The following is a 15,131-nucleotide window of genomic DNA, read 5'->3' on the forward strand; positions in this document are numbered from 1 at the left end:
TTCCGGCATTCTTCTCCTACATGTATCATTCTGGCATTCCTCTCCTATATGTATCATTCCAGCATTCTTCTCCTACATGTATCATTCCGGCATTCCTCTCCTACATGTATCATTCCGGCATTCTTCTCCTACATGTATCATTCTGGCATTCCTCTCCTACATGTATCATTCCAGCATTCTTCTCCTACATGTATCATTCCGGCATTCTTCTCCTACATGTATCATTCTGGCATTCTTCTCCTACATGTATCATTCCGGCATTCTTCTCCTACATGTATCATTCCGGCATTCCTCTCCTACATGTATCATTCCTCTCCTACATGTAATGTTTTAATTTGTAAACATCCCTTGTAAAATGTAAACATCCCTTGTAATAGGAATAATGCATGACAGGTCCTCTTTATGGAGAGATCTGGGGTCAATAAGAGCCCAGATATCTCCTCTACCCTGGAAAGCATGAGATCAAAAAAAAAAATCATCGATCTCTGCTGTCCAGTTAAAAAAAAAACTGGCAGTGTTTGCATCTGCCAGAGCCGGAAGTGACGTCATGGTGTCACTTCCGCCCCCCAGGGTCATAGAGATGGCTGGGGATACATAAATTACCTTTTTTTAAATTTCAGATCCCACCTTTCCACTGCTTTTGGCCTACCTCTCCTTATAAAATATTTCATTCTGGAAGATGTCAGCACATGATACACTGTAGTATTGGCAGATCAAGGTAGTTTTTCCTCCTAAAATAAAAATAATAATAATAATAATAATAAAAAATTTAAAAAAATAAAAAATTCTAATTTACAAATCTGCTTCTGAAGCAATGATTTATTGCATAAATACTTTACTACTACTTTAGTCATAATAGATTTTCCTTTAAACAGCCATACTATTCATTGCATGATAAACATGGTAGCACTCCTAACATAAAAACTCCAAGGACTAAATAAAAGTAAAAGATAAAAAAAAAAAAAAAAAAAAAAGAAAAGAAAATATATTTGATCTGGCAGCAGTCTCAAAAGAAGTGTAATATTTTACGTTGCAAGATAGTGTATCTCCACAAAATCAGATGGTGAAAATCAAATGTTATAAGTTTGATGAGGTGAAAAATAAGCATATTAAATATGATTAAATGTGATTGCATTTTACTGTAAAGACCATTCTTCCATCACATCTTTGATTATAAAATGCAATCTGGGCCATGAGGTAGAAAAGTAGAAACTGCAACTGAAAAAAAAAAAAGAAAAAAGAAAGAAAAGAAAAAAAGGGAATATTTGACACATGCAGTGTAATAAAATAGATTTTTTTAAATGTACTTTTTCTCTTTAGGATTTTTAGTTTAGTGTGATTGTCTTTGGCCACGTTATTGTTTTAGTATTTAAAAGTGTATGTAAGTCCAAAATCAAATCAAATAAAAATGTAACATCATGTTCACTGAATACAGTTTTCTTAAAGCGGTGATAAACGTAACCACTTCAGCCCTGGAAGGTTTACCCCCCCCCCCCCCCCCCTCATGATCAGGCCATTTTTTGCAATACAGCACTGCCTTTTTTTAACTGACAATTGCGCCGTCGTGTGACGCTGTACACAAATAAAATTGATTTCCATTTTTCCCCACATATAGAGCTTTCCCTTGGTGGCATTTGATCACCTCTGTGCGTTTTTTATTCTTTGCGCTATAAACCAAAAAAGAGCGACGATTTTGAAAAAAAACAATATTTTATTACTTTCTGCTATAAAACATATCCAATAAAATATCCAATAGAAAAAAAAATCAAATTTATTCATCAATTTAGGCCAATATGTGTTCTGCTACATGTTTTTGGTAAAAAAAAAAAAAATCCCAGTAAGTGTATATTGATTGGTTTGCGCAAAAGTTATAGTGTCTACAAACTATGGGATATATTTATGGAATTTATTTTTTATTGGTAATGGCGGTGATCAGGGATTTTTAGCAGGACTGCGACATTGTGGCGGACACATCTGACACTTATGCCGCGTACACACGATCAAACAATCTGGTGGAAAAGTCCGCCGGACAATCTCCCCGTGTGTAGGCTCCGGCGGACTTTTTTTACCCAAAAGTACGGCGGACTTAGAAAGTAGTTTTGCACTCCGATCTTTCCGCCGGACTCGCATTTCGGCGGACAATCCGGCCGTGTGTGTGCCAGTCCGCCGTACTTTTGAAATGAACAGACTTTTCCCGCCCGGAGAAAAGTCCACTCATTTTGAGCGCGTCTCCAGGTAGCCGGGGCCAGCGAAGGATGGTATTTTTTTTATACTTTTTTTAGGTCAACCACACCAGCACTGGAAGGGGATGTGTGCTTTGTTGCTGACTTTCTAATCCCTGCTGGAGTTTTCCATGTGAAGTGGTTACAGTTCTTTTGGATTGAGGATTCCATCCGATGCCTACCAAGCCAGTTTGGCCACTCTATAATTTGAGGGTCCACCCTTTCCGGTAAGGGGAATTTCCTGATCATAGTGGTGTTGTGTGGTTCCATTTGTTGTCACACTGAGGCTGGGATATTCTATCTTCTGGCTGGTTCTCCATGAAGAATTTTTTATGTTATGTTATACATCCCTACTTATATCAAGTGCTGCATGTTATTATGATTTATGGTTTATTTGTCATCAACAAACGTGATGCTAGCTACTGATATACTTCTAAGCCCCTGTACACACGGTCGAAGATTTCCACAACCAAATCCGTCGGATTTAGTCCGTCGGATCTTGTTCGAAACTGTTGCATACACACGGTCGGACAAAGTTGGCGAAAAATCCGATCTTTCAGAACGTGATGACGTAATTTCGTTACGATGGGACTACGTTCAGGCTAGTAGCCAATAGCTTTGATGTAGGAATTTGATCTGAGCATGCGTGGCACTTGGTCCGATCAAAATTCTCTACACATGATCGGAGTATGTCCGATTGGCCCAGTTGGTCGGGAAATATTTCCAACATGTTGGAAAATTGGGTCCGACGGATATTCCGACGGAATCAGTCCGAGTGCAATTTGAGACCTGAGTGGAGGGACTGGACTCACCCCTCTCTACACAATCTCATGGGGAAACATGCACAGCGGAGGCTGTCAATCACAGGCTGTATGCTTGAAACACCCTCTCCCACCCCCTTCAATCCACTGAAGTCAGCACAACCTGTCAAAAATGACTCGTGCAGAAAGCAGAGGAACCAGGCCGCAGACAAAACTCAGTGCTCTTTAGATTGGGGCAAGTATACACTATAGAAGGATGTGCTTTGTTCAGTTTTCATGCCAGAGGTTTACAACCAGTTTAAGGTCATTCCACAAGTTGTTTTTTTACATTTTTCATCTACAGCTTTTATTAGCATAATCCCTGGCACTCCTGCCATGAAGTTCCTCCTTGTTCAGGCACTTCCTTTTATGAGGTGACAACTTTGTCACTTTCTGGTGGAAGCTACAATCAGCCATGCCAACTAGAGTTGGGCAAATGGTTCAAGCTGTCAAAGTAAAAGTTCGGCCCATACATCACCTGTTTGCCCCATTCGGCAAACATCCAAACTTGTGGGGCGCTCAGCGGGATATTGCTGCAGGTTTTTTTTGCTCCCGTTTTTTTATGTATCTATTATTTTTATAGTTTTTACATTTCTGTCAGCTACAGTCCTCAATTTAAAATGCACCAAACATCACCAAGTTTTTGGCCAAGGCACATCTCATGTAAGCCGGAGCTGTGATGGCACATCTGATGTAAGCAGAGCTGTGGTGGCACATCTGATGTAAGTGGGGCTGTGGTGGCACATCTGATGTAAGTGGGGCTGTGGTGGCACATCTGATGTAAGTGGGGCTGTGGTGGCACATCTGATGTAAGTGGGGCTGTGGTGGCACATCTGATGTAAGCGGGGCTATGGTGGCACATCTGATGTAAGCGGAGCTATAGTGGCACATCTGATGTATGCAGGGCTCTGGTGGTACATTTTATGTAAGCAGGGTTGTGGTGGCACATCTGATGTAAGCGGGGCTATGGTGGCACATCTGATGTAAGTGGGGCTGTGGTGCACATCTGATGTAAGGGGAGCTGTGGAGGCACATCTGATGTAAGTGGGGCTGTAGTGGCACATCTGATGTAAGCAGAGCTGTAGTGACACATCTGATGTAAGCAGGGCATTGGTGTTACATCTCATGTAAGTTGGGCTGTGTTGGCACATCTGATGTAAGTTGGGCTGTGTTGGCACATCTGATGTAAGTGGGGCTGTGGTGGCACATCTGATGTAAGTGGGGCTGTGGTGGCACATTTGATTTAAGGGGAGGCTGTGGTGGCACATCTGATGTAAGGGGAGGCTGTGGTGGCACATCTGATGTAAGGGGAGGCTGTGGTGGCACATTTGATGTAAGGGGAGCTGTGGTGGCACATCTGATGTAAGCGGGGCTGTGGTGGCACATCTGATGTAAGCGGGTCTGTGGTGGCACATCTGATGTAAGCGGGGCTGTGGTGGCACATCTGATGTAAGCGGGTCTGTGGTGGCACATCTGATGTCAGCGGGGCTGTGGTGGCACATCTGATGTAAGCAGGGCTGTGGTGGCACATCTGATGTCAGCAGGGCTGTGGTGGCACATCTGATGTAAGCAGGGCATTGGTGTTACATCTCATGTAAGTTGGGCTGTGTTGGCACATCTGATGTAAGCAGGGCTGTGGTGGCACATCTGATGTAAGCGGGGCTGTGGTGGCACATCTGATGTAAGCAGGGCTGTGGTGGCATATCTGATGTAAGCGGGACTGTGGTGGCACATCTGATGTTACAACGGGGCTGTGGTAGCACATCTGATGTAAGGGGAGCTCTGCTTAGGACACCAGATGTAAAGGGGACTCTGATAGAGACACCTTATGTAACTTGGTTCTATTTTCTACTTGCTACCTACTTTTCCCTATATTAGAGAGCCCTGTAGACCTCAGCTGGAAGGAAAGTTTAGCAACTGGGTCTCCTTGAATGTCAGTTTATTGCCCCTGTTCTAGGTGAACATTTTTGCGTTGCAGGAATGTGCACAAAATTGTATGGATTCCTGCAATGCACAAAAACACAAAGCCCTATTGCAGGTGTGGAGTGGTGCCTTCAGGTCTTAATGGCACTACCGCACCTCTTGCTTTTGCGCTCATTCATCTGCGGCAAAATATATGGCAAAAAAATACCGTGCTTTTTGGTACAGCACAATTTAAAAAAAAAGGTTATACAGGTTTTACATTTATTTGTATTACATTTTATTTTTCATTCGTTTTGTATACTACAAAAAAAAATTCAGTGCACCGCAAAAGTGTTTGGGTTTGGGTTGATGAAAAGGTGGCAACCCTAGTGCAGCGTGACTCGCGCATGTGCCCCCACATTACTGATGCCGGTGCAGAGGAGAGGCGGGGAGAGAACCGAGGCCTTGGGCGACCGCATCGCTGGATAGTGGGACAGGTGAGTGTGTGTTTATTAAAAGTCAGCAGCTACACTTTTTGTAGCTGCTGACCTTTAATAAACTGAAAAATGATTGGAACTCTGCTTTAACCATGTGCACAGACCAATAACCATAACCAGACCAATTTTCAGCTTTCAGTGCTCTCATATTTTGAATGACAATTACTCAGTCATGCAACACTGTGCCCATATGACATTTTTGTCCCCTTTTTCACAAACAGAGATTTCTTTCGGTGGTATTTAATCCCCACTGGGTTTTTTTATTTTTTATATATAAATATATAAATGAAAAAAAGACTGAAAATTTTGTAAAAAAAAAATGCATTTTTCTTTGTTTCTGTTATAAAATTTAGCAAATTCGTATTTTTTTTCATACATTTTGGCCAACATTTATACTGCTACATATCGTTGGTAAAAATTACCAAAATCAGTGTATATTATTTGGTCTCTGTGAAAGTTATAGAGTATTGGTTTGGTATGGAGAAGTACTGCTGTGGCACGGATAAGCATGAATTAAGCATGGATGGGCACGGATGACGCATGGATGAGGTATAAATGAGCCATGGATGTGCATGAATGAGCCATGGATGGGCATGAATGAGCCATGGATGGGCATGGATTAGCCATTTATGAGCATGAATGAGCCATGGATGGGCATTAACCACTTCAGAGCCGGACCATTTGGCTGGCCAAAGACCACAGCACTTTTTGCGACTCGGCACTGCGTCGCTTTAACTGACAATTGCGCAGTCATGCGACGTGGCTCCCAAACAAAATTGATGTCCTTTTTTTTCCCACAAATAGAGCTTTCTTTTGGTGGTATTTAATCACCTCTACGGTTTTTATTTTTTGCACTATAAACAAAAAAGAGCGACAATTTTGAAAAAAAAACACATTATTTTTGACTTTTTGCTATAATAAATATCCCCCCAAAAAATATATAAAAAAAAATTTTTTTCCTCATTTCAGGCCGATACGTATACTTCTAGACATTTTTGATAAAAAAAACTCGCAATAAGCTTTTATTGATTGGTTTGCGCAAAAGTTATAGCGTCTACAAGTTTTATAGTATTTTTATTAATCATTTTTTTTTCTTACTAGTAATGGCGGCGATCATCAATTTTTATCGTGACTGCAATATTATGGTGGACACATCGGACACTTTTGGCACATTTTTGAGACCTTTCACATTTATACAGTGATCAGTGCATTGATTACTGTGTAAATGTGACTGGCGGTGAAGGGGTTAACACTAGGTGGGGGTTAAGTGTATTGGGGTTAAGTGTGTCCTAGGGAGTGATTCTACTGTGGGGGGAGGGGCTATGTGTGACACATCACTGATCATCGCTTCCTATTACAGGGAGCTGTGATCAGTGACACTGTCACTAGGCAGAACGGGGAGATGCTTGTTTACATTAGCATTTCCCTGTTCTTCCTCTCCGTGAGACGATCGCGGGTATCCCCGCGGACATCGAGTCCGTGGGACCCACGATCCTACTCACGGAGCTAGAGTCGGGTGCGCACGCCACTAGGGGCATGCACGCCATGGCATGGTGGTGAATTCTAAGGGACATACAGGTACGCCCATTTGCGCAGCTGTGCCATTCTGTTGACGTAATTCTACATGTGGAACCAGTTAGTGAGCCATGGATGAGCATGAATGGAGCATGAATGAGGCATGAATGGGGCATGAATGAGGCATGAATGAGCCATGGGGGAGCATGAATGAGCCATGCGATGTGCATAGATCAACATGAATGAGCCATGGAGGAGCATGATTGAGCCATGGATGGGCATGATTGAGCCATGGATGGGCATAGATCAACATGAATGAGCCATGGAGGAGCATGATTGAGCCATGGATGGGCATGAATGTGCCATGGATGGGCATAGATCAACATGAATGAGCCATGGAGGAGCATGAATGAGCCATGGAGGAGCATGAATGAGCCATGGTTGAGTCATGGATGGACACAGATCAACATGAATGAGCCATGGATGGGTATGAATGGAGCATGAATGACTCATGGATGGGCATAGATCAGTACTGTGGGCATTCCAGAGAGCTGCTGCACCGTCTCCCTCCTCTCCTCACACGCTGTACCGATCGGTGTGAGGAGAGGGGAGGAGCTGAACCGGATATGCATTGGTTTGTTGACAAGTGATCACTTTGTCATTGGACGGAGCAATAACATAGTAAAGGAACGCTGCCATTAGCCCTTTACCCCAAACCTTGACGTGCCGGTTCCAGAGGACATTCCCCATTGTATGCCCTCCCAGAATAAGCCAACTGTGCTGTAGCGGTCATTCTGCTATGGCCCGGTCAGCAAGTGGTCACAGGAATTTTTCATTTTCAATGTTCCACTTTAAGCATCATTAAAATCATTGCTCCTGAAAAAACAATCTTTATAAAAATAAAAAAAATGTTTAATTGATACCTTCTATCCCCACAATACACCTTCCAAGTCCTTCCCATCCCTCCCTCTCTTTCCCTCTCTTCTTTCGAAATGCACTGTATTTGTCTGTTTTCTCCTATTCCTCTGAGAATTGCAGCAATTTATCGGCCTCCTGGACCGGTGTCGTGCTTTCTTGATGACTTCGCTGCCTGGCTACCCTACTTTCTCTCCTCTGAAATACCCACCATCATTCTTGGTGACTTTAGCATTCCTGTCAATGTTAACAACCCAACTACAGCTAAACTTCTCGACTTAACCTCATCTTTTGACCTAACCCAATGGACACATACTTCCACTCACTCCTTGACCTTGTATTCTCCCATCTCTGCAACCCTGGCAACCTCACAAACACCACCTTTTCTCTCTCTGATCACAACCTCATTAGTTTCACTGTATCCCTGTCCAATCACCTATCCTTCCAAGCAGCAAACAACCACTTGTAGAAACCTTCGCCACCTTAAGCCTTCTCTTCTCTATTCTGCTACTGACCACCTATATGACATAATCTCTCCCCTGTCCTGTCCTGACCTTGCCACCTCTGTCTACAACAGTTCACTCTCTTCATCACTAGATGCACTTGCTCCTCTAACCACACGCAGAATCAGGCCCCGACTATTACAACCCTGGCAAACTGACAACACTAGAAATCTCAAGAGACATTGCCGTGCTCTTGAACGGCTGTGGCGTAAAACCAAATGCCTCCAAGACTTCACCATATATAAATCTGCCCTTCTAAAATGTAATTCCTGCCTCCATGCTGCCAAACAAGCCTACTTTGTATCTCTTATTAATACTTTGTCATCCAATCCCCGTCGGCTCTTCTCAACTTTTAACTCTCTGCTTCGTCCCCCACCCCCTCTACCCACTAACTCACTCACTGCCCAAGAGATTGCCAATCACTTCAAAGACAAGATTGATGCAATTCGTGAGGACACCTCCGCTGTGCGTACATCTTCCCCACCAAACATACCTGGCCTAATAGCACATTCAACACTCTCCTCTTTTGAATTTGCTACTACTGAAGAGGTTGCAAAACTTTTCTCAGATGCTCACCTAACCAGTTGTCCCCTGGACCCTGTTCCCTTCCAACTATTAAGGTCACCCTCTAATTCTATCCTATGCTCCCTCACTCACATCTTCAATCTCTCCCTCTCAAGTGGCACCTTCCCCTCCCCTCTAAAACATGCGCAGATCACCCCCATACTTAAAAAGCCCTCACTGGACCCCACCAACCTGAACAACTTAAGACCTATCTCATTGCTCCCATTCACCTCTAAACTTCTAGAACGCTTAGTCTACAACCGCCTTAGCTCCTACCTCAGTGAAAATAACCTTCTTGACCCATTACAGTCTGGCTTTCGCTCTCAGCACTCCACGGAAACTGCCTTACTAAAACTCACTAAAGATCTACTAACTGCTAAAACCGATAGCCAATACTCCATACTCCTACTACTTGACCTCTCTGCTGCCTTTGATACTGTTGCAACAGCTAGAAAACTACCCAAAAGTACAACCAGAATATGGATAAAAATTTCCAATTTTTTTTCCATAAAACTTTGTCCCATTAAAACACCTTTTACTCTAGTTTCCCGGGAGGAATATGATTATATAGAAGCTTCTATTGAGGAATGAATCTTTAAACATTTAAATTGATTTGAAATTGTGGAATTGTGATGATAAAACTCTAACATTTATCTAGAATGAGCACAAAAAAAAGAAAAAAAGAAGTGGACATTTTTTTTCTTCAAGATAAAATAAATGGAAATGGTGAAAGGATCACTAAGTCTTTTTCTGCTAATTGAATAGTTGGCGGCTGATCAAGGACCGTCGGTGGCCATCGAAAAGCCCTTGCACCACTTCTGCCAGTTTTAGCCATTTTAATCCCCTTATGATCAATTACAAAATAATGTTTTACTGCCCGAGCCAGTCATTTTTATGGAAACAATTATTTAAGAAAATGACTTGTGACAAAATCGTCAAAAGATAGAAATAGACTTTTTAGGAAGATTAACGGCGGGCCGGCGATGGCTTTTCAGCACTGAAATATTCAACGTTGGGAATTTTACCAAAAAGGAGCCCCATTGTGAGACATGTTTAATGGAGCAATTATACTTTGTTAACTTTACTGGCTAATTAACACTGGACTTTACATAAGTTGCTATGTCAGCTATTGTTATAATAAAACAGCCACTGGATCCTTAAAGAAGAATTCCAGGTATGGATATTTTACAAAGTTACAATGGTCCAGCTTGGATCAATGTAACTATGCATATACCATACCTTTGGGATCCCCGTGTAATCTGTATGTCCACTAGCTTCCCGTGCCTATCCTGCTGCATTGTGAACACAGGAGGTTGCCCACTTGGCATGGAAGCCATTCAGAGAATGCATAAAGTTTCGATCAATAGAATTTTTCATCATGATTCTTGTCGCAATTCAGGAATTGGATGATGAAATACTCAGGTGTGAATAGGGGTTTAATTATACCTTGGTCATGTGATTAACCACTAGAGATCCGCGCTATAGCCAAATGACGGCTACAGCGCGGACCTGCTTTGCCGGTACTACATCTATTGACGTCGTCCCGTGCACGAGCAGCCTGCGTGCCCCCCTGAGGGGCGCACACGGCGTGCTCTTTGATTCTCGCCTGAGAATCTATGAGACTCGCCTGATCACGGATCGGAGCAAGGGGTCGATCCCGACCCCTTACCACGTGATCAGCTGTCAGCCAATGACAGCTGATCATGTGACACAACAGAGAAGGTAATCGGCTATTCTTCCTCCTCGCGCTGACAGCGTGAGGAGAAAGAAAAAAAAGCCGATCACCGGCGGCTGTGAGAGGGACTTCATTCCCGATCACGGCCAGCTCATCAGTGCCCACCTGCCCCCTGCCAGTGCCACCTAAATATTAAAAAAGTGCCCCCCATCAGTGCCACCCATGAGTGCCCATAGTGCCACCCATGAGTGCCCACAGTGCCATCCATCAGTGTCCACAGTGCCACCTATCAGTGCCCATCAGTCCCATCTATCAGTGGTACCTATCAGTGCCCCTTAGTGCCACCCATCAGTGCCACCTATCAGTGTCATCTTATCTGTGCCCATCTTTGCCCATCAGTGCCGCCTTATCTGTGCCCATCAGTACTGTCTTACCTGTGCTTATCGGTGCCACCTTATCTGCGCCTATCGGTGCCACCTTATCTGTGCCTATCAGTGCCCACCAGTGCAGCCTAACAAACTATGAAACATGATTTTTTTTAAAAAATTATTTTGCATCTTTTTTTGTTTGTTTAGCAAAAAATAAAACTCCCAGCTGTAATTAAATACCACCAAAAGAAAGCTCTATTTGTGGGAAAAAAATGATAAAAATGTAATTTGGGTACAGTGTTGTATGACCGCGCAATTGTCATTCAAAGTGCATCAGCGCTGAAAGCTGAAAATTGGTCTGGGCAGGAGGGGGGGGGGTTTAAGTGCCCAGTAAGCAAGTGGTTAAACCTTATTACCTTTTTTATGAGGTCTCCACAATAGTGTAGGTTAAAACTTTAGACAAAGCCGCCAAATGGCCATAAGCAAAGACTGTGTAATAAAGAACCAGCAATGATCACATGACCAGCCACCAGGGAGAACTCAGATTGCAGTTCAGACAGCTACTGGTGCATTTTTCTGCTGTATTTTGCACATGTTCATAGCCAATTCTACAGCATTTTTAATATAAACGTTATTTAGGGGTCTTTGTATAAAACAATGTTGCCATACGGTTTTGCCTTAGCCCTTGTACACACGGTCGGACATTCCGACAACAAAATCAGTCGGATTTTGTCCGAAACTGGTGTTGCATACACACGGTCGGACAAAGTTGTCGGAAAATCCGATCGTTCAGAACGTGATCATATTGTCGGAAAGTTTTATAGCCCAGCTCTAAAACTTTGTCCATCGGATATTCCGACAGAAACAGTCCAATGGAGCCCACACATTTTCCGTCGGAATGTCCGACCGTGTGTACAAGGGCTTACACATTCACCCAGGCACAACAAATGATTGCTGTGTTTGTAATATGATTATTTCTTGTGACTGCCAACTCCATCTAGTGGCCGTAATGCTGTATTGTTTTTTATGGAGGTATTTTTTTTTAAATACCGCATTATGGACACTAGATGGTGCTGACGATCATAACAGATAATCGCATTACAAACAATATGGCAATGATACTTTGCACCAATACAAATGCTTTAGACATCTGCATGGCAAATTTTATATACATAGCGATTTTAGAATTTGAGTATGTCTGCTTTATTCCTGCAGGTGTCTCAAAATGGTTCTTGGCAGAACAGTAGCCTTTTGTCATGTGAGTCTGTGTTAGGATTGCCACTTGTCCGGGATTCACTCGGACACATCAGTGGCAGCCCTGCAGCACTAGTCCTCCTATCCCCCTCTCCCCTCCCGTCGGCTTCCAGTGCTTTGAATTATATTGGTGAAGGAGGGGTGCTTTAACTGGGGTGCAGACTGGCCTTGGGCGATTATACTGGAAGACAGACTGACCTGGGCAGATTATACTGGAAGACAGACTAACCTGGGGGGATTATACTGGGGGACATACTGACCTGGGGGGATTATACTGGGGGACAGACTAACCTGGGGGATTATACTGGGGGACAGACTGACCTGGCGGGATTATACTGGGGACAGACTAACCTGGGGGGATTATACTGGGGGACAGACAAACTTGGGGGGATTATACTGGGGGACAGACAAACTTGGGGGGATTATACTGGGGGACAGACTGACCTGGGGGGATTATACTGGGTGACAGACTAACCTGGGGGGATTATACTGGGGGACAGACTAACCTGGGAGGATTATACTGGGGGACAGACTAACCTGGGGGGATTATACTGGGGGACAGACTGACCTGGGGGGATTATACTGGGGGACAGACTAACCTGGGGGGATTATACCGGGGACAGACTAACCTGGGGGGATTATACTGGGGACAGACTAACCTGGGGGGATAACACTGGGGGACGGAGTAATCTGGGGGATTATACTGGGGGACAGACTGACGTGGGGGGATTATACTGGGGGACAGACAAACTTGGGGGGATTATACTGGGGGACAGACAAACTTGGGGGGATTATACTGGGGGACAGACTGACCTGGGGGGATTATACTGGGTGACAGACTAACCTGGGGGGATTATACTGGGGGACAGATGGACCTAGGGGGATGTACTGGGGGACAGACTGACCAAGGAGGGATTATACTGGATGACAGACTGACCAAGGGGGATGTACTGGGGTCCAGACTGACCTGGGGGAGACTGTACTGGGGGACAGACTGACCCTGTTTGATTTACCTAAGTTCCTTATGCTTACCCCATTATTAACACAATTTGGCCACATACACTGTTTGTCACCAGATGCTACATGTGCTGTAATACTACTCTTCTTGGGGCACCCAAAGGTGTCCCAGGTCTTTTACAATCCTATAGTGTAAACTGTAAAAAAAATTAAAAAATGCTGTGCGCCGCTAAAGTCTTTGGGTTTGGCTTGATGAAACGTTGGAAACCCTAGTCTGTGTCATGTAGCCTCCCTTTGATAGTCCATTGTGTTCATACGGCTGCAGAGGATGATGCTTGAACCACTGAACACACAATTTTGAATGCACAATTTCTGAGCCATACAGGTTGCAAAGTGCAAGCTCTTGGGTCAAGAGTCTGCAGGAAAAGCCTGCAATGACTAAGGACCTCTTCCCATGGGATAGTGCTTGGGCCTCATAGTTGCTCAGAGGGTCAACGCGGCATCATGGTAGGTAGAAACAAAAGAGTCAAATGCCCCCCCCCCCACCACCACCATCTTACTAGCAGAGCAATTTCGAAAACCTGTTGCTTTGCCATGCATGGTGAACGTGCATCTTCACTTTAAAGTGGCCATAAACCAAGCAGGAACACATGCCAAACCTTCCCAAGGAACTATAAATATTCAACAGTGTCAGAGGAGATTTTAGCATTTAACCCCTCTTGTATGACTGGCGTACACGAGATTGCATCTAACTCTCTGCTCATCTAACCGTAAACTGACCTTGATAAAGCGCAGCCCTCCCATATATTAACAGTGGCACCCCTCTATCTCCTGAATATGTATTTTTGCAGATTTCAAGGTGATGAAAAAAATATAACTTCTTAACACTCGTTAATACCCACTTGACCCACAAAGGGACGGCGGTGGTGCTCACAGCCCTTAATTTAAAACCCATTAGATGGTTTCGCTTGGCAAATCAAATAATCTTATAGGGCTGCTTTAATTTAATAATTACCTAAACAAGCCCCCCCCCCCCTCCCCCCTTTAAATGAAGATTTCGTAAAGTCTGGGCATTTTGTTTGTAAATTTGATGCAATAATGGGATTTGCACAAGAAGTTAATGTGGATGCGTTTGATTTGGTACAGGATGGGGTGATCATAATGATAATTAGTTTGCATATTAAATTGCAGTAAAGACTCAGGTATGAATTACTTCCTAGAGATCAGTATTGTGTGTGCTGCTGCTATAGTAATTAAATAAAGAGGATCTATGGATCACCCTAGAGAGACAAACCAAATACTGTAGATACTGACTTTTAATGAAAGGACACTTACCTGTCTGGGGATCCAGCGCTGTCCTCACCCGGGGCAAGTTCTTTGGTACCTGCTTGGCTCCCCAAAAGATAAAAACAATGTGCCAATTGTGGTAGAGGCGGTGGGGAGGAGGACATAAAGCAGAACTTCCCCTTAAAGTGGAGGGCCACCCTGAAAAACAAAAATTCATTAAAATTTAGAAAAAAATCATAAAAAAATTTTTTTTTTTTTTTTTTTTAACTTACCAGAAATGCCTGTTGCTAGGCACATCATCCTAACCTGCCTCTTCCTCCTCCGCGGTGATCTTCGGTCTTCTCTCCTCCGTGCGGCGTCTTCTGGGTAATGGGGCGCTGTGTGTTCTGGGAACTGTGTGTCCCAGAACACAGAGCGCCCCATTCACAAAGCGCTGCACGACTCGCGCATGCGCAGTAGGAAACTGGCAGTGAAGCCGCAAGGCTCCGCTGCCTGTTTCCCTTAGTTAAAATGGCGGCGCCGGGACCCGAGAGCCGAGGGACGGGTCAGCCTCGGGTGGCCGACATCGCGGGCGCCCTGGACAGGTAAGTCTGCTTATTAAAAGTCAGCAGCTACAGTGTTTGCAGCTGCTGACTTTTACATTTTTTTTAAAAAAAACTGGCTCTCCTCTTT

This window comes from Lithobates pipiens, unplaced genomic scaffold (assembly GCF_037356315.1).
Source record: "Lithobates pipiens isolate NorthernLeopardFrog02 unplaced genomic scaffold, aLitPip1_a1.2 Scaffold_30, whole genome shotgun sequence".
Lineage (NCBI taxonomy): Eukaryota > Metazoa > Chordata > Amphibia > Anura > Ranidae > Lithobates > Lithobates pipiens.